Source organism: Dromiciops gliroides, chromosome 2 (assembly GCF_019393635.1).
Source record: "Dromiciops gliroides isolate mDroGli1 chromosome 2, mDroGli1.pri, whole genome shotgun sequence".
Lineage (NCBI taxonomy): Eukaryota > Metazoa > Chordata > Mammalia > Microbiotheria > Microbiotheriidae > Dromiciops > Dromiciops gliroides.
In genome coordinates, this window is record NC_057862.1 from 356393114 (window position 1) to 356417154 (window position 24041).

At 42.5% G+C, this 24041-nt stretch overlaps 1 protein-coding gene across 6 annotated transcripts in view; it reads right to left on the reverse strand.

The window, feature by feature from the left end:
- The window catches only part of COL23A1 (collagen type XXIII alpha 1 chain), a 494698-nt gene that overhangs the window by 179201 nt on the left and 291456 nt on the right, over positions 1–24041 (reverse strand). The gene's annotated exons all lie outside the window — the stretch shown is intronic.

Below are 24041 nucleotides of genomic sequence, written 5' to 3' on the forward strand. Positions count from 1 at the left end.
CTGGCCCTCGGAAGTCTTCAGTCTCTCCCCTCCCCTTCTCTCCTTACAACTACACGGGGGGAGGAAATTCATCTTTCTCAAATAAAAAACACTCAAGCAGGACACAGTCTGTTTATACAGTTGTAACTAGCAGACCATGCTGAGTCGACCTCTAGAGTCAAAGCCTCAAGATGTTTGATGAACCACTGGTTTTCCAAGTCTTTGTTCCCAGTCACAAAGGGAGAAATCAGACTTGACACGGGTGGTTCCTTTGGAGCAGGGCCACATGTCCGTGTTCCAAGGCCAGAGTTGGTTTTTGACTGATGACGGACGATCACAACTCAGCTTGGGTCATCTGAAGTGTCTGCTCATGGCTGTAACTAATCTCTGTCTGAGTTGATGAATTCGAGGGCTTCCTGCCATTGGCCTCATCCAGCCCACCACTGTCCACAGGCCTCCAGAAACCAGGCCTTCCCGATTCCCATAACCACTCATGTGTTCTTTCCCAAACTACTTTGTATTTAATTACTCTGTAGTTATTCACTTTGTAGTTATATTGTAACTGTCTCCTCTACTACAATGGATGGTCCTCTGAGAGTGGGGATTGTTTCATTCTTTGTATTTGGATCTCCAGGGCCTGACACCATGCCTGGCACACAGAAAGCACTTAATAAATGCTTACTGGCTGACTGATTGTCATTAGGCTGTCCTTGGTTATCTGGGACTGGGACTTGATATGAGTGACAGGACCATGAATTCCTCCCAGCCCTCCCACACATCTCTGTTCTTAGGTTCTCTCAAGAACCTAAATCTAGTAGGTATCAGGAAAAGACTTAGATACCTGAAGTCAACAGTCTCAAGGTCCTGGAGGGGAGGGGGCTACACTTTGACCAGATAATGGGTGGGAGGAATTAAATTACATCTGACACAAGCAGATCCAGCCCTTCGTCCAGAGGAATTAAGTCACCCATGATTTTTTGACAACAGACCCTCTATTTCACGGGACCTTTTTTGAAGGCAGTAGGAAAGCCATTAGATTGGGAGTCAGGAGATCTTGGTTTGTGTCCCAGATCTTCCACCTACTAGCTGGATGGCCTTGGGCTGTGATCTCACTTCCTTGAGCCTCAGTTTACCCCTCTAAGAAAATACAGCTATTATCTTTGCCTTGTCCGTCCGTCCTTCCTTCCTTCCTTCCTTCCTTCCTTCCTTCCTTCCTTCCTTCCTTCCTTCCTTCCTTCCTTCCTTCCTTCCTTCCTTCCTTCCTTCCTTCCTTCCTACCTACCTTCTCAGAGTTGTGAGGATCAAATGAGATGATAATTGTAAAGTGCTTAGCTCAGTTCCTGGCACATATCAAACACTATGTAAATGTTAGCTATTAGAATGTCATATGCCACATCCATTCATGTCCATGTTAGTTTTGCTGATTTCTTCTTCTTCTCCCTTTTTTTAATCCTTTAAAAATATTTCATTATAGAACAAGAGATGGCCTCCTGGGCAGGGGAGTGGGAAGAGATACAGTTAATCTTCAACTTTTGCAGGGTAACATTCCTAAAAAATGGCACAAAAGTAAAAAATGCAAATGTGGATACATTAAACCTATGGCAAACAGGGGGTTAGGTTTCTATGACCACCCCAAATTGTTATCTTTAACTAGAGACTGCTAAAAATGTACTTTTCTCCATACAATTCTTTATTTTGATTCTGATAATATATGCTTTTCCTAACACATTAACCATGAAATAACCCATAAAATGCAGTACACAAAATAAAATTGGTAGCACACAAAACATTTTTGTCACTAGTAATTCCCTAGAATCCTGTGACCTTTCACTACTCTCTGGAGGCTCAGTGACAGATTTTCATTTACTGTCATGTTGGGCACTGGGCTAAAACTCTGGAGCTACAAAGAAAGGCAAAAGCAGGACCTGCCTTTGATGAGTTAACATTCTAATAGAGGAAACAATATGTAAATAACTAAGTCCATAGAAGATATGGACAGAGTAGATGGAAGATAATTTCAGAGGGGGAAGAGTGAGTGAGGGACTAAGGAAAGACTTCCCATAGAAGGTGGAACTTGAGCTGAGTCTTGTTTTGTTTTGCTTTGCTTTTTATGGGGCAATGAGGGTTAAGTGACTTGCCCAGGGTCACACAGCTAGTAAGTGTCAAGTGTCCAAGGCCAGATTTGAACTCAGGTCCTCCTGAATCCAGGGCCAGTGCTTTATCCACTGCGCCACCTAGCTGCCCCTTGAGCTGAGTCTTAAAGAAACAAGGGTAACTAAAAGGGGGAAAGCACTTCAGGTATGAGGAATATTCAGAGAGGTAAGTGATTTAAAAATGAAAGATATCAATAGAATGAAAACAAATAAACAAAAAAGATTGTCATGGGCTGTCTTCTCATCAGGATTGGACAAAGGAAGAATGGCAATTTTTGAAGAAAAAACCACTTTGGGGAAACGCCTTTGGGCCAATGTTTAGGTCATGAGACTTGGTAGCATTTTCTGGCAGTGGAGAAAGGCTTGGGAACTGGGGGGACTACTGGAGGTCAGAGGGCACACCCTTCTGTTCCCTAGCCAGGAATTCTGGGCCTCAGGTATCATTAAGGCTGATTGGGGTGAGTCTCACAAATATGAGGGGTGCCAGGCATTTGGAAGCACAAGCTTAGCCCTTCACTTTCCAAAAGCAGACTGAACATCTGCATCCTGATTCATTCTTTAATCCCAGATGTTATCAACTGCATGAAAAGAATTGAACAGAGCCCCCAGGTTGGCACACTGTCCTTTCTACATTCCAGTGAAGCAAAAGAATGGTTGGGAAACAGAGATGCAGCTGCTCCATTCAGGTCCCAAGAATGCTGGGAACGGTGATGGAGGGTCGGTGATGAAGCAGTTGTCAGGGGGAAGAAGACCGGATTTGGAGTCACAGGACCCAGCTCTGAATCCAAACTCTGCTCCTTATGACATTGGGTAAGTTCAGCCTCACTGGGCTTCAGTTCTCCCCCACAAAAAGTAAGGGATTTGATCAGAGCTCTCAGATTCTAAATTCTATTATCCCATAATTATCTCCCTCTGGCTGTACTTTGGGCGAGTCCCTGCTATGTTAGATTTCAAGTCAGAGAGACCTGGCTTTAAATTCCACCTATGACCCTTCTCACAAGTAAGCCTGTGGGCAAGTCACTTAACTCCTCTGAACCTCAGTTTCCTCATCTCTAAAATGGAAATGATGATAACTAGAGTACCTATTTCACATGGTCTTTGAAAGGATCAAATGCGAGGAACTATTTAAAGTGGTATTCAAAGTTCAAAATGCAGTCACTAGGCAGTTAAACTGTGTGGTGCCTTTTTTCTTCTTCCTCTCCTTTCTTTCTCTTCCTTTCTTTCTCTTTCCTTGTTTCTTCTTTCCTTCCCCTACTCTCCTTTCTTTTCTCCTCCTCTTTCCCCTCTTTTCTTCTCTTTTCTCCTTTCTCTTCTCCCTTTCTTTTGTCCTTTTTTCTTTCCTTTCTTCCCTTCTCTCTTCCCTTTCTTTCTTTTTCTTTCCTTCTCTTTCCCTCTTCTTTATTTCTCCTCTTTTCATTCTTTTTCTTTCTTTGCTTCTCCTCATTCACTCTTTTTTCTCTCTTTTTATTTTTTCTCATTCACTCTTGTCCCCATTCCCTTCCTTTCTCTTTTCCTCTTTTTTCTTTTCTCTCTTCTCCTCTTTCCTTCTTTTTCTTTTTCTCCCTTATCAGCTTTCCTTCTTTTTCTTTCTTCTCTTCTGCCTCTCACTCACTCTTCTCCCCATTCTCTCCTTTCTCTTTTCCTCTTTTTTCTTTCCTCTCTTCCCCATCTTTCCTTTTTTCTTTTTTCTCCCCTTATTATCTTTCCTTCTTTTTCTTTCTTCTCTTTCTCTCTTCTTTTCTTTCTCCTTCATTCTCTCTCCTTATTTCTTTCCTTACTCCTTCAGCCCCTTTGTTATGGAAGTATAGACCTTCTTCAGGAAGTAGGACAAACATGGAGACATGGGAGTGAGCCTGTACTTGGAATGACTCTTCAGGAGAGCTCATGCTTGAGAGAGGCAGATAAGAAGTGGGAAGCATCCTGTTCTAAGAGAAAGGAGCTTTGGAGTCAAGCTCTGGCTCTTCCACTAACTTTGTGTGACTGAACAAGTGACTTCCCCTCTCTGGGTCACCCAGGAAGCAATGACACTTAATCTTATGGTTGCATGATTTCTAAGGTCCCTTCCAGCTCTGATGGTCTATGTTCTATGACTATCGTAGCCAGATGTTCTATGTGGGGTCACCCATGTCCACCCTGAGGCACTGTTGAGACACTGAATGTCTCCAAGGCTGTTTTGCAAAGAGCCAAAGACAGCTGCCTTCAGTGTGGAGAGAAGAAAGGGTCTGGGGCTAGTTTTTCCCTGCTGAAGTAGAGGGAGAAATTAGGGTTGATAAACTCCCAACAGAGAGGGCAATAGAGAACATTCCTCTTTAGGATCATAGGTTAAAGCTAGAAGGGCCCTTATAGGCCAATCCCCCCATTTTACAAATGAGGAATTTGAAGACTAGAGCGGTTAAGTGACTTGCTCAAAGGCCCCCAGAAGAATCAAAGAGGACCTTGATTGACCCAACAATTCGCCTCCAAATACAGGACTCTTTCCATTATACCATACTGCCTCTAACCTCAGTGACCCAGAATGAGCCAAAAGAGGGAAAAATATGACCTTGTGTTGATCGATGGACTTTCCCCACCTCTTCTCCTCTCCTCTTCTCTCCTTTCTCTCTCTTTCCTCCCTGCACTCCTTGGTTTCCACATCTGTAAAATGAGGGGGTTCGACTAGATGGCCTCAGAGGTCCTTGCTAGCTCTAATGTTCTGGGATTCTGGAAGGCTTCTGGGTCAGCCAGGCTGCTGACAAAGAAAAAGGGACAGCTTCTTTCTGTATGACTGTACTTCTAGGCCCTCTGGGTTCTTCTATCCCTCTAGCATTTTTGTTTGTTTGTTTTATTTGTTTGTTTTTGCAGGGCAATGAGGGTTAAGTGACTTACCCAGGGTCACACAGCTAGTAAGTGTCAAGTGTCTGAGGCCAGATTTGAACTCAGGTCCTCCTGAATCCAGGGCCGATGTTTTATCCACTGTGCCACCTAGCTGCCCCCCTCTAGCATTTTTACCCATCTATGATGATGATGATGGTGATAATCTAACATTTATATAACACTTACTAGGTGCTGGGTACTGTGCTAAATGCTTTACAATGATTATCTCACTTAATCCTTACAACAACCCTGGGAGGTAGGTGATACTATTATCCTCATTTTTTAGATGAGAAAATTGAGGTAGACAGAGATTGAGAGACTTGCCTAGGGTCATATAGCTAGTAATAGCTAAAATTTATATGCCAGGAACTGTGTTAACCACTTTACAATTATTATCTCATTTGATCTTTACAATAACTCTGGGAGGTAAATGGTATTATTATCCCCATTTTATAATACCTTTTTATTATATTTTTAAAATTATTTTTAGCAACAAAAATTTATTTTATTTTTTCCAGTTACATGCAAGGGTAGTTTTCAACATTCATTTTCTTTCTTTTTTTTAACATTCATTTTCATAAGATTTAGAGTTTCAAATCAAATTTTTCTCCCTCCCTTTCCTCCCCCCTCCACAAGACAGCAACCAGGTTTTTTGCTTTTTTTTTTTTAACCTTCCTTTTTTTCTTGTGGGGCAATGAGGGTTAAGTGACTTGCCCAAGGTTACACAGCTAGTAAGTGTCAAGTCTCTGAGATCATATTTGAACTCAGGTCCTCCTGAGTCCAAAGCTGGTGCTTTATTCACTGAGCCACCTAGCAGCCCCCATCCCCATTTTATAGATAAGGAAACTGAGGCAGAAGGAGATCAAGTGGCTTACTCAGGGTCAGGCAGCTAGTAAGTGTCTGAGGTTGGATTTAAATTCAGGTCTTCCTGACTCCAGGCCTGGTGCTCTATCCACTGGGCCACCTAACTGCCTATGATCCTATCTGTCTCCTCGAAGGCAGTACAGATTGCCCTGGAAAAGACAAATTCTGGAGAAGCTTCAATTCTTCCATATGTCCCCTTGATCTGACTCTGTTCTGGCTGTGCCAATTACCAGACTCCAGAGGAAACATCAGTGGAGCCCTGACAGTATGTGCTAAGAATGGCTTCTTTTAGTTTGGATTTGCTGAGAGCCAGGACTGCCATAGAAACCATGGGCAAGCCCCTTTCCCCTCTGCCCCATTTATCCATCTCTTGTTAGACCAGAAAGGGGCCAGGTACACTGGGAGGGAGGGATGCTCTTAGTGGAGTCAGGTAGAGTAAAGGAGAAACACAGTCTTGTTTCTCCAAAAGGAACCACTGCAGACCCTGGGAAGGAATGATGATAACGTTAGGTACTGGACAGCATGTTATTGCCTCCTGCTCCTAAGTTCAGATGAGTTATTGGGAACACGTTACTGTTAACACTTCAAAGGCAAATCCAGCTTGGTTATTACTGTTTGCATATGTGAAAGTTTCCATCTGGCAGCAAATATTAAGGCAATATCCACAGTTTGGAATTTTTCAGTGTTCTACATGAGATTTCTAGGGTGGGGAGAGGAGAGTTAAGAACTAAATATCCTCATAATAGCACACATTTATACAATGCTTGTGAAGCACTTATCTCATTGGAGCCTTACAAGAACCCTGAGAGGTAGATGCCATTGCAGGTTTTACAGATGAACAAACTTGGGTTCAAAGTGATTTATATAGGGTGATCCAGTTACTGGGCAGCTAGAACGCCTGGCCTAACGTCAGGAAGACTCATCTTCCTGAGTTCAAATCCGGCCTTAGGCTCTTACTAGCTGTGTGACCCTGGGCAAGTCACTTAAGCCCTGTTTGCCTCAGTTTCCTCATCTATAAGATGAGTTGGAGAAGGAAATGGCAAACTTCCCGTATCTCTGTCAAGAAAACGCCAAATGGGGTCATGAAGAGTGTGACACGACTGAAACGATTAAATGACAACAACATTCAGGTTCTTGAGGAGAGATTCAAACTCAGGTCTTCTTGGCTCTGACTCTAGTGGACATTTAACTGGATTGAGAGGAATCAGAGGGGTTTTTTTAAATGGGAAAACCAGAAAATTTTGAAGGGTCACTGGGGAAACAGAGAAATGGAACAGAAAGAGCCCTGAGACGTGTAAGAATCACAATACCGGGATCCCTCGCTTAGTTTTGTCATCACATTGCTGTGTGTTAACACGTGAGCCATGCTCTTTCTCCGGGTCTCAGTTTCCTCATTTGTGAAAGAAGGGAACTGGATTTCAATGGGCAAAAAACCTGGACCAAATCAATAAAACCATAATAAGAATAACTCATATTCATAGCCAGTTTTAAGGTTAGAATGGTGCTTTTCTCAGAATTTGGGAAGCAGCAGACACTGCAAGTATTATTATTCCTTTTTTTTTTTGGTGAGGCAATTGGGGTTAAGTGACTTGCCCAGGGTCACACAGCTAGTAAGTGTCAAGAGAAGAATGGCATGGGGCATAAGAGCTATCTTCAAGTTGTCCAGAGGGATCGGACTTGTCCAGTTTGAACTTAAAAGGTTTGAGCTAAGCTTTGATCCAGTGAGGATAAGGGTGTTTGCACTGTTTGCACTTTTCTCATTGTACCTTTAGTGCCTGGCAAAGTACCTGCCTGGCATGTGACGGGAATTGAATAAATGCTTATTGAATGGAATTGAGCTGAAATTGTTTAGATACAAAAGTATAGATTTTGTTAAACCTCACGCATCTTTCTGAGGTCAAAGCCTATTTCTGTTTGCTGTGACATGTATGGCATTTACCATAGCAATAAGCAAATAAGAACTTCATCAATGCTTTGGTGGGGGACAGGTTTCAGTCTGGGTTTAGGCTTGTATAAGTCAGCACAGGCTGACCCAAGTCTCTGACCAGACAGCTGGGTTGCTAGGAATCAAAGAGGGTGACTGGAATTGAATCTCCAAAACCTTTATTACTTGTTAACAAATTCAGTTGTTTTGTGTGTGTGTGTGTGTGGGGGGCAATTGGGGTTAAGTGACTTGCCCAGGGTCACACAGCTAGTAAGTGTTAAGTGTCTGAGGTCAGATTTGAACTCAGGTCCTCCTGACTCCAGGGCCAGTGCTCTATCTACTGCGTCACCTAGCTGCCCCAACAAATTAAGTTTTAAAAATTAAGTTCCTACCATGTGCAAGAGGTTGAGCTGGTCACTACTGACACAAAGACAAAAATGAAAGAATTCTTGTCTTCAAGGAGCTTACATTCTACCAAAGATATAAAATGGACACACAGATAAATAGATACAAAGTAATTTTTTTGGGGGGGGGAAGCACAGAAACAACTAAAGGGTGGGGGTGGGGGAAAGATCAGGGAAGGCTGCTGTTGAGGGAACACCTGAACTGATCCAAAAAAAGAGGAGGATTCTAAGAGGAAAGGATGGGGAGGGAAGACATTGTAGGTTTTGGGGATACTGTGCAAAGGCTGGGATACCAAGGTCAGGGAACAGCTACTAGACTTCTCTGGCTGGTACAGGGAATGTGTGAAAGGGAATAATATGAAATAAGTATGGAAAGGAGGATGGGAGCCGCCATATTGTGAAGGACTTCAAACACCAGGACAAGTAGTTTGCATGTTATCATAGAAGTAATGGGGAATCACCAAAGATTTTCAAGCAGAGTCGGTGTGGGGGGTGATATGTTCAGACCTGTGCTTCAGGAAGATTATTTTGGAACCTCTGTGCAGGACTTCCAGCCAGGACACCTGTGAAGGCTCAACTAGAACAGTGGTCAGGTTGAATGGAGACAAGGGTATGGATACAAGAGGTGTTGCAAAATGGAAAAAAAAAACAAAAACCTTGGCAACTAATTGGATGTTGGAGATGAGGGAAAGTGAAAGGTTCAAGATGACTCTTTGATCTTATCCACTTATCCAATTCATATAATTGTGCAGATAACAGAAGAAGGAGACCTCTACATTCAGCCCTATTCTCTCCTGATTTCCCCTCCCACACCACCAACTGCCAATTAGACATTTCTTTTTCTTTTAATAAATAAAAATGTTTATTACCCTAAAAATGTAATTGGGAAATTTTAACAAAATAAATAAAAATACATTAAAACAGATAATATTTTAAAAGTCAGCACAATATTAATAACATCTTAATAACTGCTCAAAAAACCTTTTATGGATTCATATTCCTTACAAAGTTAGATACAAGTGACTTTTCATTCATTCATTCATTTATTCATTCATCCATTCATTCATCCATCTATCCATCTATCTATCCATTCATTCATTCATTCACTTGTTTATTTATTTTTTGCAGGGCAATGAGGGTTAAGTGACTTGCCCAGGGTCACACAGCTAGTACCTGTCAAGTGTCTGAGGCTGGATTTGAACTCAGGTCCTCCTGAATCCAGGGCTGGTGCTTTATCCACTGTGCCACCTAGCTGCCCCAATACAATTGACTTATGTTGGTAACTAACACTATTTATATTCACACAGCTGTTAGACATTGCTAAATGGATATCCCATTGGCATCTCATGTCCAAAATGGAAGTCATTATATTATTCCCTAAATCCAGATGTTTTCCCAAACTCCTGATGGGTCACTGTCACCTAGGTTTATAGTTCCAAAGTCATCCTGAACTCTAGAATCCAGTTTCTGTTATACCATGTTTGCTCCCTAGAAAGATATAATAGGAAGAATGATGAATTCAGAGGCAGAAAACCTGGGTTCAAGTCCTGGGTGCGGGTGGTTTTGCCACATCTATGACTTTGGGCAAGTTGCTTCTTCTTTCTGGGTCTCAGTTTCCTCATCAGTAAAACATAAAAGTTGTACAGGATGACTTCTATGATTTCTTCTAGCTCTGATATTTATGATTCTAGACCCACTAACTCACTGTATGACCTTGGGCCATTCACTTTCTCTCTATGGTTCTCAGCTTTCCAAGGAAAAGTCTCTAAGAGACTCCTACCTTTAATGTTCTATCCTCCTAGGATTTGGATAGGGCCTGTGCAATACTCCATTAAAGCTACTGACCCCTTATCAAAAAGACTTATTTGAAAATAAAAATCTGACACAAAGGTTTTAGTTTTATTTATTTTTTTCTTTTACTTGGGGGTGGGGAGGTATGAAGAGAGGGGGAGAGAAAAAAAAGTTTTCATTGAATGTTTTTTTTTTTTAAAAAAAGAATCAAAATCTAAGAATCAGAATGTTCTCCAGGGCTTCTAAAATTGCTAATGATTGCATAATCATCTTTAAACAACAAAACCAAAACCAAATCTTCCAAATTTCACAAATTATCTAAATAAACTAAATTGAATCGCTATCCCCAAAACAGCATTTGGGAAATAGTCATCAAGCATTTATTAAGTACCTATGGGCCAGGTATTGCAGCAAGGGCCGTCTTCCAAATATTGCTAGAGAAAACTCTAGTCCCCATACCAAGGGCAGATGTGCTGGCACAACCAGCTAATCCTGAGGCTCTGAGCCAGAGTCGTTTCTGGACACGTCTGTTTTATTTACAAATCTTCCTCCATGGAGCTGTCAGGAAATCATTGCAAAGTGTTCCTTTTCCCCAGGACTCTTGATTATGAGCCCACAAATGTGAAGAGATCTCAAAATAGATATTCATAATGGTGACGAGCGAGCCTGCTCTAACGGAAAGAGTACGAGATTGGGAGTCAGCAAAATCAGGCATGAGTCCTGGCTCTGAACCTTACTAGTTGTTTGGCTCTGACCAGGCTGCCTCCTCTCCCTGAGCCTTGGTTTCCTAAACTGTAAAAGAAGTGAGTTAGATTCAATGTCAAAGGGCTCTTCCAAGCTCTCTATTTTATGACCCTACGAGGATGGAATTAAATACCGCGTACAATCCCATCTGGTATCCACCCCTTTTGTTTTCCAGGGCTAATCAATTATTCCTAATGTTCTTCATCTGTGACAGGAACGTCCCACCCACTTGGGATGAGGGCTTTAAAATGTGGTTATTTGAGGCTCAGACAGAGCTGGTTTGGGGAGAAGCTTGAGCTGGGATTCACAGATGGGTTCATCTATTGCATGGTGCTAGATCATTTATGAGTATAACAATCCAAAATGAGACTCCTCTATTCTTCCTCCACCCCCCCATCCCCCTCCAAGAAAACTTAGTTACATAAAATAGTAATTATACCAATAATAGTAATAATAACAATAGGCCCTCATATGTGTTCAGCATTTTCCATTTAGAAACAATTTTCAAAATACTCTGTCTTGTTTGATCCTCATATTAGCCCTGTGAGGGAGGCATGGCAGGAATCATTCTCCCCATTTAACAGACAATCAGGCAATGAGCATTTATTAAGCGCTTATTATATGCTGGGCACATGATGCTAAGTACAAAGAAAGGCAAATTCACAGTCTCTGGTGAGGAACAGTGAAATGATTTGCCAAAGGCCCATAAAAACTTCCTGGCAGAGCTGGGATTGAAATCAAATCTCTAATCCAACGGAATCCAATCTAGTACACATTTATTAAGCCCCTACTGTGTACTAGGTACTAAATTCTGGGGATTCAAAGACAAAAATGAAAAGCAGTCTATGGACTCGGGGGCTTACATTTTATTCCATACTGTTGTTGGTTGAATTTATTAAGTGCTTCCTATGTGCCACATACTGTGCTAAGGCTGGAAATATGAAGAATGGTAACAAACAGCCCCTGCTCTCAAGGAACTCACTAATGACATGTCATTTTATTTATTTATTTATTCATTCATTCATTCATTTATTGGTGAGGCAATTGGGGTTAAGTGACTTGCCCAGGGTCACACAGCTAGTAAATGTCAAGGGTCTGAGGCTGAATTTGAACTCAGGTCCTCCTGAATCCAGGGCTCTATCCACTGTGCCACCTAGCTGCCCTGACATGTCATTTTAAAGTCTAAATATGTAGGGCTGATCTTCTTTGGTGGAGGTTTCTGCATATTTTAGGGGTGGGGTAGGGGTGAGGGTGCATTGTTCATTCAGAATAAAGGTAATGATTCAGCCAAACTCAATTAGCTTCATTTGTAGGGGTTGCTGGTTCAGCTTTTAAGAATAACAACATCCCTACTGCAAAGCCTAGCACTTGATCCCTACAAAAGAACCTCTCCTCCTCTTGCCTGGTCATAGGACTGGTGGAAATCCTCTGTGAGACCCCTAGGAATTCTTTCCCAGTCCTTTTATCTGATGGTATCCACGCACACAGCAGCCCCCACCACACCATAGAAGTCTCGAGTCGAGTCTGGTCCTGGACAGCTGCTTCCCTCAAGCCTTGGAACTCCCCTCCTATTCTTGTCCAGCATATGAAGCCCATCATTAAGCTCCCCACAGGGGCAGCATGTGTCCCCAACTTAGAAAGAAAGCATCTCAGTAAATGACCAGGACATATTTCCAAAGTTCAACAGAAATCCGGAATGGTGGAAGTCTGATTAGATCACAAATAGCTCACGGGAAGACAGCGTGGGGTTTGAATGGACTGAAAAAAGTGTCCAAAGTGTGAACTGGCCACCAAAAAAGGCCAATGGGCTGTCCATGTGCACCAGTACTAGAGGAAAATTATACAGGGTGAGGGAGACAACAGCCCCACTGTCCTCCGACCTGTCACACTGTTTCTGATTCTGGGCATCACATTTTAGGAAGGAGTGGGGAAGCTAAAGCATTATCTAGAGGCCGGAGGGTGAAAGAGAACGGGGAGGAGATCTAGAATCACATAAGGTGGCAATTGGTAGAAGAAACTAGTGGGGAGCAAACCTTTGGGGGGGAAATGGCTCTGGAGAAACGGCAGAGCCATCTGAAGTGTCACAGGGAAGATGGATTAGGCTTGTTATTGGCCCCAGAGGGCAGAGAGAGAAATGTTAGACTGAAGTTACAGCGAGGCATTTCACGGGATCATAGGAATCAGAGCTAGGCCTTAGAGAGGATCTTGTCCAGGGGTTTTAAACTTTGGTCATGAACCCCTTTGGCAGTCTGGTGAAGACCACGGACTCTTTCTTAGAATAATGTTTTTAACTGAATAACAACATAAAATACATTGGGTGCCAAAGGAAATGATTATATTGAAATACAGTTATCAAAATATTTTTTAAAACAAAGTCACAGATCCCAGGCTAAGGGCTGTTAATGTAATTCAATCCTTCTACAAAATGATGGAACCAAAGTTCAGAGAGACTAAAAGACTTGAGTCAGAATCTGAATCCAGATCTTAACTCCATATCCAGTGCTCTTTCTAATTGTGTCCTGCCAGATTCTGGTCAAATGTAGGGAATTCCCCTGCCCCCAATAACAACAGCTGTGCAGAAGCAGAATGCTTTGTTAGCCTACATACTAGGGCAGTGATTTTCCCATCCCTGGAGGTCTTCATGCAGAAACTGGATGACCACTTGCCAGGAACAGTAGAGACTACTGCTCACACAGGATTTAGCCTAGATGGTCTCCAGTTGACAAGGAAGCTCTGTGATGTCATGATTGATTACTTCTGACTATTAGGCCTCTCCTCCTTGACAGCCAGCTACTCGAAGGAACAGAAGTAGAGGCTGGGGTAGGGTCAAGGTCAGGGGCTACCAGTCCTTTACAGAGGCCCAAGCAAGGAGAAGGAAGACATTGCCAGGAGGACACTTGGCAGCCGTGGCACATTACATGACTAACACATGAGCCTTCCCAGCTCAACCTCAAAGAGATGTTTCCCTGAAAAACATTCTCTTTCCCCTGGACAGTGGGAGGAGGATCTTGTGTGAATAGTCTGGGCCTCAGCCAAGCTCCTCAACTCTAATCAGATTAAAGACCGGTGACTTCAGATGTTGGGGCATGTCTATCATTAGCATTAGCTACACTGACACAAGGTTGGCTTGGTTACGGGATTCTAGCTAAGATAAATTCCCTGTCTCATTTTAACTGAGTGATCACATCTATGTATCCAAATCCAAAGAATATTCTCTTGTCGATTCCCTGAATCTAGGAAACAATGAACTGAGAGAGGTGGAAGATCAGCTCAATCAAGGAATTTCCAAGAATGTGTCAATCACACAACAGGAAACCCAGGAATATAGACTGGCCAAGGTGGAAGGAGATGTAGAGAGCTGCTGGTCCAAATCCTTTATTTACCCAAGAGGGAACTGAGATCTAGAGAGGAGAAGGGGTTTACTGAAAGTCATTGTTTGTCCTTTGTTTTTGAAGAGGACTAATGACATCACAGGATGATGTCTTGATCTGACCAAGTTCTAAGTCCCCCATAGTGCCTGTGTCAGTTGCCTTCATCTGCCCCTTCTGTGGGGAGAAGTCTTCACGTGCTTGGGATAGGTGTCCCCCAACTCACCAATGGGTTTGAGGCCTGTTGGTTACCCTCAGCCTGGTTCAGCCTGTCTGCTGAGACAATTTTACCAGGGTGTGGTGCTTCTTGGTGCCAAAGGCTAGTGACAGCTGGACACCAAATGTGAGCAATAATTATCTTGGGGAGAGGGAGGATAGTGTTCTCCCCTTCTTTCTTAGTCCTTTCTTTCCCCCAGTCTGAGGTCCAGTTCTCCTTCAAAGTAAAATTCACCTTGGTCAGGCCTATCCAGACCACACTCAGGTGAAAGCTATTGTGCTTCTGTCAGCTTAGGTGTGGTCTACTTTCTCTGATGTCTTTTTTTTTTTTAAGTGAGGCAATTGGGGTTAAGTGACTTGCCCAGGGTCACACAGCTAGTAAGTGTTAAGTGTCTGAGGCCAGATTTGAACTCAGGTACTCCTGACTCCAGGGCCAGTGCTCTATCCCCTGTGCCACTTAGCTGCCCCTCTGATGTCTTTTTGACCAAGATTTGAGTGACCTAAGTCATATATCCCAAGACTTCATAACCCACCTCCAATCATATCAACCAATTGCATTTGATTACTGTTGACCAATTAGGTTTGATTGGTATGTGATGGACAACCTACATTTGGAAGGGCATATAAGCTGTGACCCCACTGCCATTAGGGTTCTTTGGTCAGAGAGAGATGGTCATTGACCATCCTTCTATTAATGACCTGCTGGCCTATTAATAAAATGATTAAATTACCCAGAGACTATGTCTCATTTTTTTAATCATCACACAAAGGTGGATGAATAGCCCTGAAAAGGGCTCCTTAGATGAGGGGAATAGTGAAGAAATACCACATAGTCCCTGGAGAAGTTCTAAGCCTTCAACTCCTTCCAGTCTAGGAATGGTTCTGTGGGGAGAGGTGAATGAAGTTCAATTGACATTAATACAGAGGTTATGGTAACTCAAAATTCCACATATCCACTTCTTGGAGTCTTTGGGATTGACTAGGACTATTGTAAGGGCTAAAATTCTAGCTATACTGTCTAAAATATCTAATGAGTGGTTGCCAATAAATTATAAGCTTTAGCAAGAGTTAGACTTTTAAGCATTTATTAAGGAGTATAAGAATTTGGTAAAGAGAGAAGGAAAGGCCTACATTCATCTATCTATTAAAGGAAGAGCGCATTTCTAGCTGCCTTCTCCACCAGAGTCCTCAGGAAAAAGCACAAGTCAGAGCGCCAGCCTCCCCCTTCTTCTTCCCACAAGCCAACGTCATTTCCTGACACCAAAGAAAGCTGCATGGTCCTGCCCTCAGAGGCCCTCTCCTCATGTTGGAGCTTTCCTACAGTAAGTCTCCAGCAGGTGGAGTCATTCCAATTGTTACACTATCCAGCTCCATCATGGTTTTGATATTCCTCACTCTTGACCAGAGCAGCTAGGTGGTGCAGTGGATAGAGCGCTGGGCCTGGTGTCAGGAAGACTCATCTGCCTGAGTTCAAATCTGGCTTTGTACACTTCCTAGCTATGTGACCCTGAGCAAGTCACCTAACCCTATTTACCTCAGTTTCCTCATCCATAAAATGAGCTGGAGAAGAAAAAGGCAAACTTTTCCAGTATCTTTGCCAAGAAAACCTCAAATGGAGTCATGAAGAGCCTGAAATGACTGAACAACATGCTTGACCACCAATCTCTGCAATGAGGACCTTCTGTGGCTGGGGAGGGTTCCTGACAGCACACCCCAGCTCCTCCCTCTGCTCCTGTTTCCAGGTTGGTCCCTACAGCACGGTCACTCACTCACTCATTAGGGGAAGTGGATCAGAGACTGTGAGGGCTGAAAAGGACCTTAGTTTAGACATTTAGTCTAATCCTCCCCTTCTGGTCCAATGGAAAGAGCCCTAGGTTTCAAGTCAGAGAACCTGCTCTTGAATCCTAGCTTTTGTATTATAAAGGCTATATGTAACAAAAATTTCAATTAAATATTTGAATGAATCCACAAATGAAGGACAAACATGGCCAACCACCCCCATCCTGTGAAATAACAGAAGTTTGAGTGCCTCTGAGCCTTACTTACAAAAAGTCACAGAATTCAACAGTACCTGGTCTCTAGGCATTAAATAGCCAGGGTTCTTAACCTGGGCTTTGTGGAATTGTTTAAAATTTTTTTTGGGATAATTGTCTTTCAGTATCAATGATTTCCTTGTAATCCTATGCATTTTATTTCATGCATTAAAAATATTATTGTAAGACAGATGCATAGGCTTCACCAGACTGCCAAAGGGGTCTGTGCCAAAGTTTCCTAAACTGTGGGTCATGACCCCATTATGAGGTCACATAATTGAATGTGGGGGTCATGAAAAATTTGGCAGTAAACTTTGATTTGTCTACCTATTTTATATGCCTATATACCCAGGGTTGCATAAAAATTTCTCTGGCAAAAAGGGGTCACGAGTAGAAAATGTTGAAGAAGCCCTGGTCCAAGCCACAAAAAGGTTAAGAAATCCCTGAAACCAGGGGTGGCTAGGTGGTGCAGTGGATAAAGCACCGGCCCTGGATTCAGGATTCAGGAGTACCTGAGTTCAAATCCGGCCTCAGACACTTGACACTTACTAGCTGTGTGACCCTGGGCAAGTCACTTAACCCCCATTGCCCTGCAAAAAAAAAAAAAAGAAAAAAAAAAAGAAAAAAAAAAAGAAATCCCTGAAACCTAGGAGAGAAGAAGGGGGTGGTCTTTCCTTCTCAAAAGCCTTTTCTAAAGTATAGACTTTGAGAGTTCCCTTCAGAAGGGCCCATGGATCTAGATCTTATCTCAACAGTCAGTATGGTGTAACAGGCTAGAACACAGAAGAAGAGGATTCACTTCCCTTCTCTAAACTCTGACTTTCTCCTCTGTAAACTGAGGCTATTCATACCTGCCCACCACAGGGCCATCATGGTATAGTAGTGGAAAGGGCACTGGACTATGTTTTCAGAGAAGTCGAGTTCAAATCCTGCCTCTATCACTTCTTCTTCTTCTTTTTTTGGTGAGGCAATTGGGGTTAAGTGACTTGCCCAGGGTCACACAGCTAGTAAGTGTTAAGTGTCTGAGGCCGGATTTTCAGGTCCTCCTGAATCCAGGGCTGGTGCTCTATCCACTGCGCCATCTAGCTGCCCCTCTATCACTTCTTTGAGAATAGGGATTTTTTTCATTCTTGGTGCCTGCTATACAAAAAGTGTTTAATAAATATCTGGTGATTGCTTTGTGACCTTACATAAAGCACTTTGGGACTCAGTTTCCTTTTCTACAAAATGAGGGGGTTGGACTAGATGGGCTTCTAAGATCCCTTCCATCTCTAAATATATAATTAAGTGAAATCATGGCCATGGTAGAGGCTTAGTAAATTGTAAAGTAACATCCGCTTGTCTCTCACTTCTTATACTTGCTTGGGGCTGGGGTTGAGGAAACTTCCTGACAATCTTTCCAGCAGCTACTTTAAAAGATCTTTAGTGTTTCAACTCAATCCAATGCAATAAAAATCAACTCCTTCCAAAGTGGAGAAAGAATCCCAGAGTATACAGACCCCAGGCTTGTTCCCACTGAGAAATGCAATGTTGCCAAGAATAGATTCCCTGATTCTTCATTGGAATTTATCTCTTCTTTGCTGGACCCTCTGCCAGGCTTTAGGGAAAGTAGAGGTATTCCCCCAAATGAGAGCAAAGATTTAACCATTGGAAAGTCAATTGATTCAGGAGACTTAGAAGAGATTCACCCACCTTTGGACTTCTGACTACATGATGATGATGAAGAAGAAGGTGATGGTGACAACTAGTATTTATACAGCATTTTAAGGTTTACAAAGGAGATAGATACTATTATTATTCCCATTTTACAAATGAAGATTTGTGGATGTTAAGAAAAAGGATGAGCGAGGTCAGGAGACTTGTCCAGAATCATAGAGCTAGTAAGTTTATTTGAGGCAGAATTTGAATTCAGGACCTCCTGACTCCAGGCCCAGCATTCCATCCCCTGAGCTATCTAGTAGCGTCAAAAAAGTGAAAACAAAACAGGGTCAAGGGTAGGGGAGCTAAACACAGCATCTATTTCCTCCTGGAGCATTCATAGCTGCTCTATTAGAATGTCAGAACTTAAAGAGGTCAGCAGTTTTAATGGCTACATTTTGTAGGTGAGGAAAGTCAGAGCACTGGATGGAATCTGATGAAATTCAGTAAGGATAAGCATAAAGTTATACACTTGAGTATGGAAACTAATTTCAATAGTAAGATGGGGGAGGTATGATTAGACAAGCAAAAGTTCTGAAAAAGATCTGGGGTTTTTAGTGTACTATAAGGTCAACATGGCGGGGGCAGCTAGGTAGCACAGTAGATAAAACACTGGCCCTGAAGTTGGGAGGACCTGAGTTCAAATCTCACCTCAGATACTTCTTAGTTGTGTGACCCTAGGCGAGTCACTTAACCCCAATTGCCTTAAACATCTGGGGCCACCTCCAGTGGTCCTGATGTATATCTTGCCACTGGATCCAGATGGCTCTGGGGGAGGGAGTGAGGTTGATGACCTTGGAGGGCTATGGCCCTCCCTTACTTAAATCCAATTCACTGCAATGTCATGGTCCTCTTTAAGAATAAAGGACAAACAACAACAACAACAACAACAAGGTCAACATGAGATGGCAATGGAATATGGTGGCGAAAAAAAGCTATTGTGATCTTGGGCTGTTTGCTTCTAGGAACAAATTGGTGACAGGGGCTCTGAGGCAGGGTGATATAATTGAAACCAAACACGGCATTTGGAGTCAGACAGGGTAGTTTCCAATTCTCGCTTTGCCCCTAACTACCTGAATGACCATGACCACAGGCAAGTCACTGATCTTCCATCATGGTTTGTGCATATGTGAAAATAGAGACTTGGACCAGATGACCTCTGGAATCCTTTCTAGGTCAAGATTTATGATCCTATGAACACCTCTTACATTTACCCTTGTTTCTCTCCCCTTTCCTAGTATAGACCTTTATTTCTATCTCCTAATAAGCCTTCTTATTTTTTTCCTTTTTTTTTTTTTTGCAGGGCAATGAGGGTTAAATGATTTGCCCAGGTTCACACAGTTAGTTAAGTGTCAAGTGTCTGAATCCGGATTTGAATTCAGGTCCTCCTGAATCCAGGGCCGGTGCTTTATCCACTGCACCATCTAGCTGTTTCCTCTTCCTTTCATTTTTACCCCCAATCCAAGTCTTCCTTTACATCATTCCCAGACAAATCTTGTTTCTGTGGAAATCTAATCTTGTCATTTTCTGCTCAAAACCTTTCCATACTTCCCTATTTTGCCTTGAATTCAAGGCTCCCTTAGATTTGACATAACAGCCTTACCACCATCACCACCACAACTGCTTTTTACCATGATATTCCCCTTTATACATTGTTTTCCAGACAAACTAGACCGCCTACCTTCTTGACTTCTTTGTTTACATTCTCGGTCTTTTGGGGCACACTGCTTTCTATTTCCAAAATGCCTTTCCTCCTGTTCTTGGCCTTTAAGTGCTTGATAAAAGCCTGTTGCCTTGTCTACTCGATCTGTTGACGACCAACTTAAATGCCACTTCCCTGAGGAAGACTTCCTTGATTTCCCCAGTCAATAATGACCTCTTCTCTTTGGGCTTCATTTTGTTTGCCCCTCTCTCATAAACTTATCATAGAGTATAGCACTGAAGACACCCTAGAGACCATTTAGATCATTTAGGAGAGGAAGCAAAGGCAGAGAGGTTACATGACTTACGTAGGGACACACACACACACACACACACACACACACACACACACACACAGTAGTAGAACTTGAACTTGAACCCAGGTTTTCTGTGTCCAAATTGAGTTCTTTTTCAATTTAAGCATTTGTTAAGTAGACAGAATGAAAAACAGTTCCTGTCTTCAAGAACCTTACATTCTAACAGAGTAGAGGGTCTTAACCATTTGTGTTGGTGGGAGGGGGGAGGAAAGGAGGAAGGAAAGAGACAGAGAGACAGACATATTTCTCTTCGACAGGCTTGTGAAGTCTATGGATTCCTCCTCAGAATAATTTTCTTAAATACATAAAATGCATAGCATTACAGAGGGAAACAATTACATTGAAATAAAGATTTTCCCCCCATCCAAATGCATGGACCCACTGAAATCTGTCCATTGACCCCCGGACCCTAAATTAAGATTCCCTTTATCAGAGGAGTGCAGCATGTAAGCAGAAAAGTCTATAGGGGAAAGAGCCTTAACAACTGGGATAGTGGTGGTGTCAGATCAGGAAAGGGCACAGTACCTGAGCTGAGCTTCGAAGGAAGCCAGGACTTCTAAGAAGTGGAAGAGAAGGGGGAACATTCCAGGTATGATAGAGAGTCTGTGCAAAGGCACATTTTTATGTATGGAGGACCTAGGAAAAAATTTTTTTAACATTTAAAAGTGTTATTTATTAGTATTTTGGAGTAATAACTTCTTTGTTTTTGCCTGCATGTTTTATTCTGTTCAATTTATTTTTTATTATTTAGAATTTTCCCCAAGTTACATGTAAAATTTTTTTTCACATTGATTTTTTAAAACTTTGTGTTCCAAATTTTCTTCCTCCCTCCCTCCTCAATCCTCCCTAAGAAATCAAGCAATTCAATATAAGGAGGACCTAGTTTAATTAACAAGCATTTATTCAGCACCTGCTGTATATCTGGGGAGACAAAGAACCAAGTGTGGTACCGGCTCTCAAATTTATCATCCAGTAGGATGATAACTATAACAAAAATAGAATGTGATGAATTTATAACGGAGGTACAAGGTGTTATAAAAAGGAAGAGGCAGAATAGCTTTCGTCTAGGAAAATCAGGGAGGCTTTCTTGGAGAAGACATTTGGCTTCTTGGACAAGATATGGGCTAGGCTTTTTGCTGGACATCAGCTGAACAGATTCTGTGGGGTTAATCTAACCCTCCTCTGATTGGGAAGAGAGTAGAGAGGACATAGAACAGAGAAGTCCCACACAGATGAATTTGAAAATGAAATGCATTAATGTAGCATTAAGAACTAGGGCAGCCAAGTCAATGAACTGCGAAGGACCAGTGGCGGGAGATGGTGTCAGAGGCAGAAGCCAGGTACAAACTAGACTTCACAACAGTGTCCAGGAAGGAACTAGTGAGAGGCAGGGTGTGGCTTTCAGGCTGCAAGGGTTTAGTGTTGGCGAATAACTGATGGGTCAGGCTAGACAAAGAGCATGGTTTCAATATTTTACATTCAAGGGTCTCACAGGTCTGGATCTTGCCCTCCAGTCTACCCAAATGACATTACCTATAGCCCATCAGCTTGCGAATCCCCTCTGCTGTGTCCCCATCATGACCTCCTTGGCATCTATGGGGCTATGGACAGATTTTGACAGAGATGGGACAGAAAGACAGAGGCTCATAAGTTTTAGAGATCATTCAGTCCAACCCCATGATTTTATAGAGGAAGAAACCACATCTCAGACAGATGAAGGGACTTGCCTGTGGACAGTCAGAAGGAGCCAAGGTCTTCTAACTTTAGACTCACTCAGTACTCACTGCAGTAGCACACCACAGCTGCCTTCCGTACCTGCATTCCAGGTGAAGGGAAGGCTTGGGGGAGGGCAGAGGAGGAGGAAGGGACAGAGACTAAGATTTGGCTAATGAGAAACTTTAGCCTTTCCATAGCAAGTTCCAAAGGCCTGATTTTTGTTTTCAAAGGATGTTCTTAAGTCATAAAAAATAAAAATACCATGATCATGTAGCCGACTGATCAGGGTCAGAGAGAGACAGGAACATGGATCCCACAACTGGGTTTGTCCCCTAAATTCCACCCCCATTTCCAGTGCGACCTCAAACTTTGGGCAAGATTGGGGTAGGGCAGGCATTCCTCTAGCAAAACTGTCTCCCCATATTATGCTGAACACATGACATGACCCTCTCACTTATCACATGGTTTTTGTTTGTTTGTTTGTTTGTTTAATTTATGCAAAATGAAATAGCCACACAGTTACTGGGGGTTAGCCTGGCACCTGTTATTCAAACTTCAGATAGAGGCAGAGTGGGCAGAATGGACAAAGTCATGGGTTGGCCCCAGGAAGCCCAGCTGCTGGCTCTGCCTGTCAGTGACTCACTGAATATCTCACTGGTACTTAGTGTCCTCCTAGGAAGGTGAGCTTCTGAGTTGTTAGAGGTTACCTAGTGAAACCTCTCCTTTTTTTTTGAGACAGCGTGTCACAATGGCAAGAAAGTTGGAAAGACCCGAGTTCAAATCTTGCCTCTGACACTAACTGAGTTATTATGGGGCAAGTCAATTAACCTCTCTGAGCCTCAGTTTCCTCATCTGTAAAATGAGGGTGATAATGCCTATAGCATCTACCTCACATGCTATCATGAGGCTCAAATAAGGCATACAAAGTATTTTGAGAAAATTGAAGAGCTATATCAGTGTTGGTTATTATTAATAACTATTATTATAATTCAAAAGAGAAAGCTGAAGACCATGGGGTTCAGATGACTTGTTCAAGGTTACACAAATAGGAAGCATCAGAGGCAAGATGTGAACCTAGGAAGTGACTAATCTAAGGACACTTAGGTTTGATAGAGCTCTGATTCTAGCCAGTTTTCCTAATTCCAAATTCAATTTTCTTTTCACTACACCACAGCTACTTCTACTACCTGAATTCTAGGTAGAAAAAAGGCCAAACGATTTACAAAATATCAATAAAGTGAAGCAATTGACTATGACCCCATGTGGGCTTTTCTTGGCAAAAATACTGGAGTGATTTGCCATTTTCCTTCTCCAGATCATTTTCCAGAGGAGGAAACTGAGGCCAACAGGGTTAAGTGACTCACCCAGGGCCACAAAGCTAATAAGTGGCTGAGGTCAGATTTAAACTTAGGAAGATGAGTATTCCTGACTCCATACCTGGCACTATCAACTACACCACCTAGCTGCCCCAAAATTGTTGTTGTTCAGGCATAACTGACAGAGCTGCAAATCAAACCCACATCCCTTGAAACCAAACCTAATGGGGTGAAGGGATTGGGGCAGAGCTGGTCTTGTTTTATTGGTCCTGAAGGTTCCTTCCAATTCTAATCTTCTAAGATTGGCAAGTGATTTGAGTTTGTTAAAAAAAAAAGTCCAATTCACTTAGTGAGTTTATGATGCAGAGTGTGCAAATCATAATGAAGTCACATCTGATTTCCCTTTAATTCTTTCAATCTCCCCATCAGAACAATCATTTCCTTAAGCTCAGGACTCACACAGCAGTTTGGGAGGGCATTCTCATCAGAATGTCTTTGATAGAAAAACATGCTTCACACACGTTTTGGGTTTAAGTCAGTAACCAAGGATATGTGTATGGCAAAGTCCAGACGTTGCCTTGCCCTGCTTTTAAAATCAAAGTCAAGAAGAGGAGCAAAATCCGACACAGAGAATACCCGGAACAACCTCAGCCCACCTGTTCTCCCCTTTCTCATTCAAAAACACTTTCTCATTTGGTGGTCGGCAGGACAATTGGGCCCCCGGCCTTGGTAGGACAGAGGTTTGGGGTGCCAGGCGAATGTGGTTACATAGAGACAAGCAAGAATAGATTGTGGCATTGGAAGGGAGCCCATACATCATTGACGCCAACCTCCCTACGTGAAGGGAAATCTCATGGAATTACAGAATTTCAGAGTTGAAACAGATCCTAGTGGTCATCCAGTCTGACCCCTACTTAAAAAAGAACCCCATTTGTAATGCACTCACTCCACAATGCGACTGTGC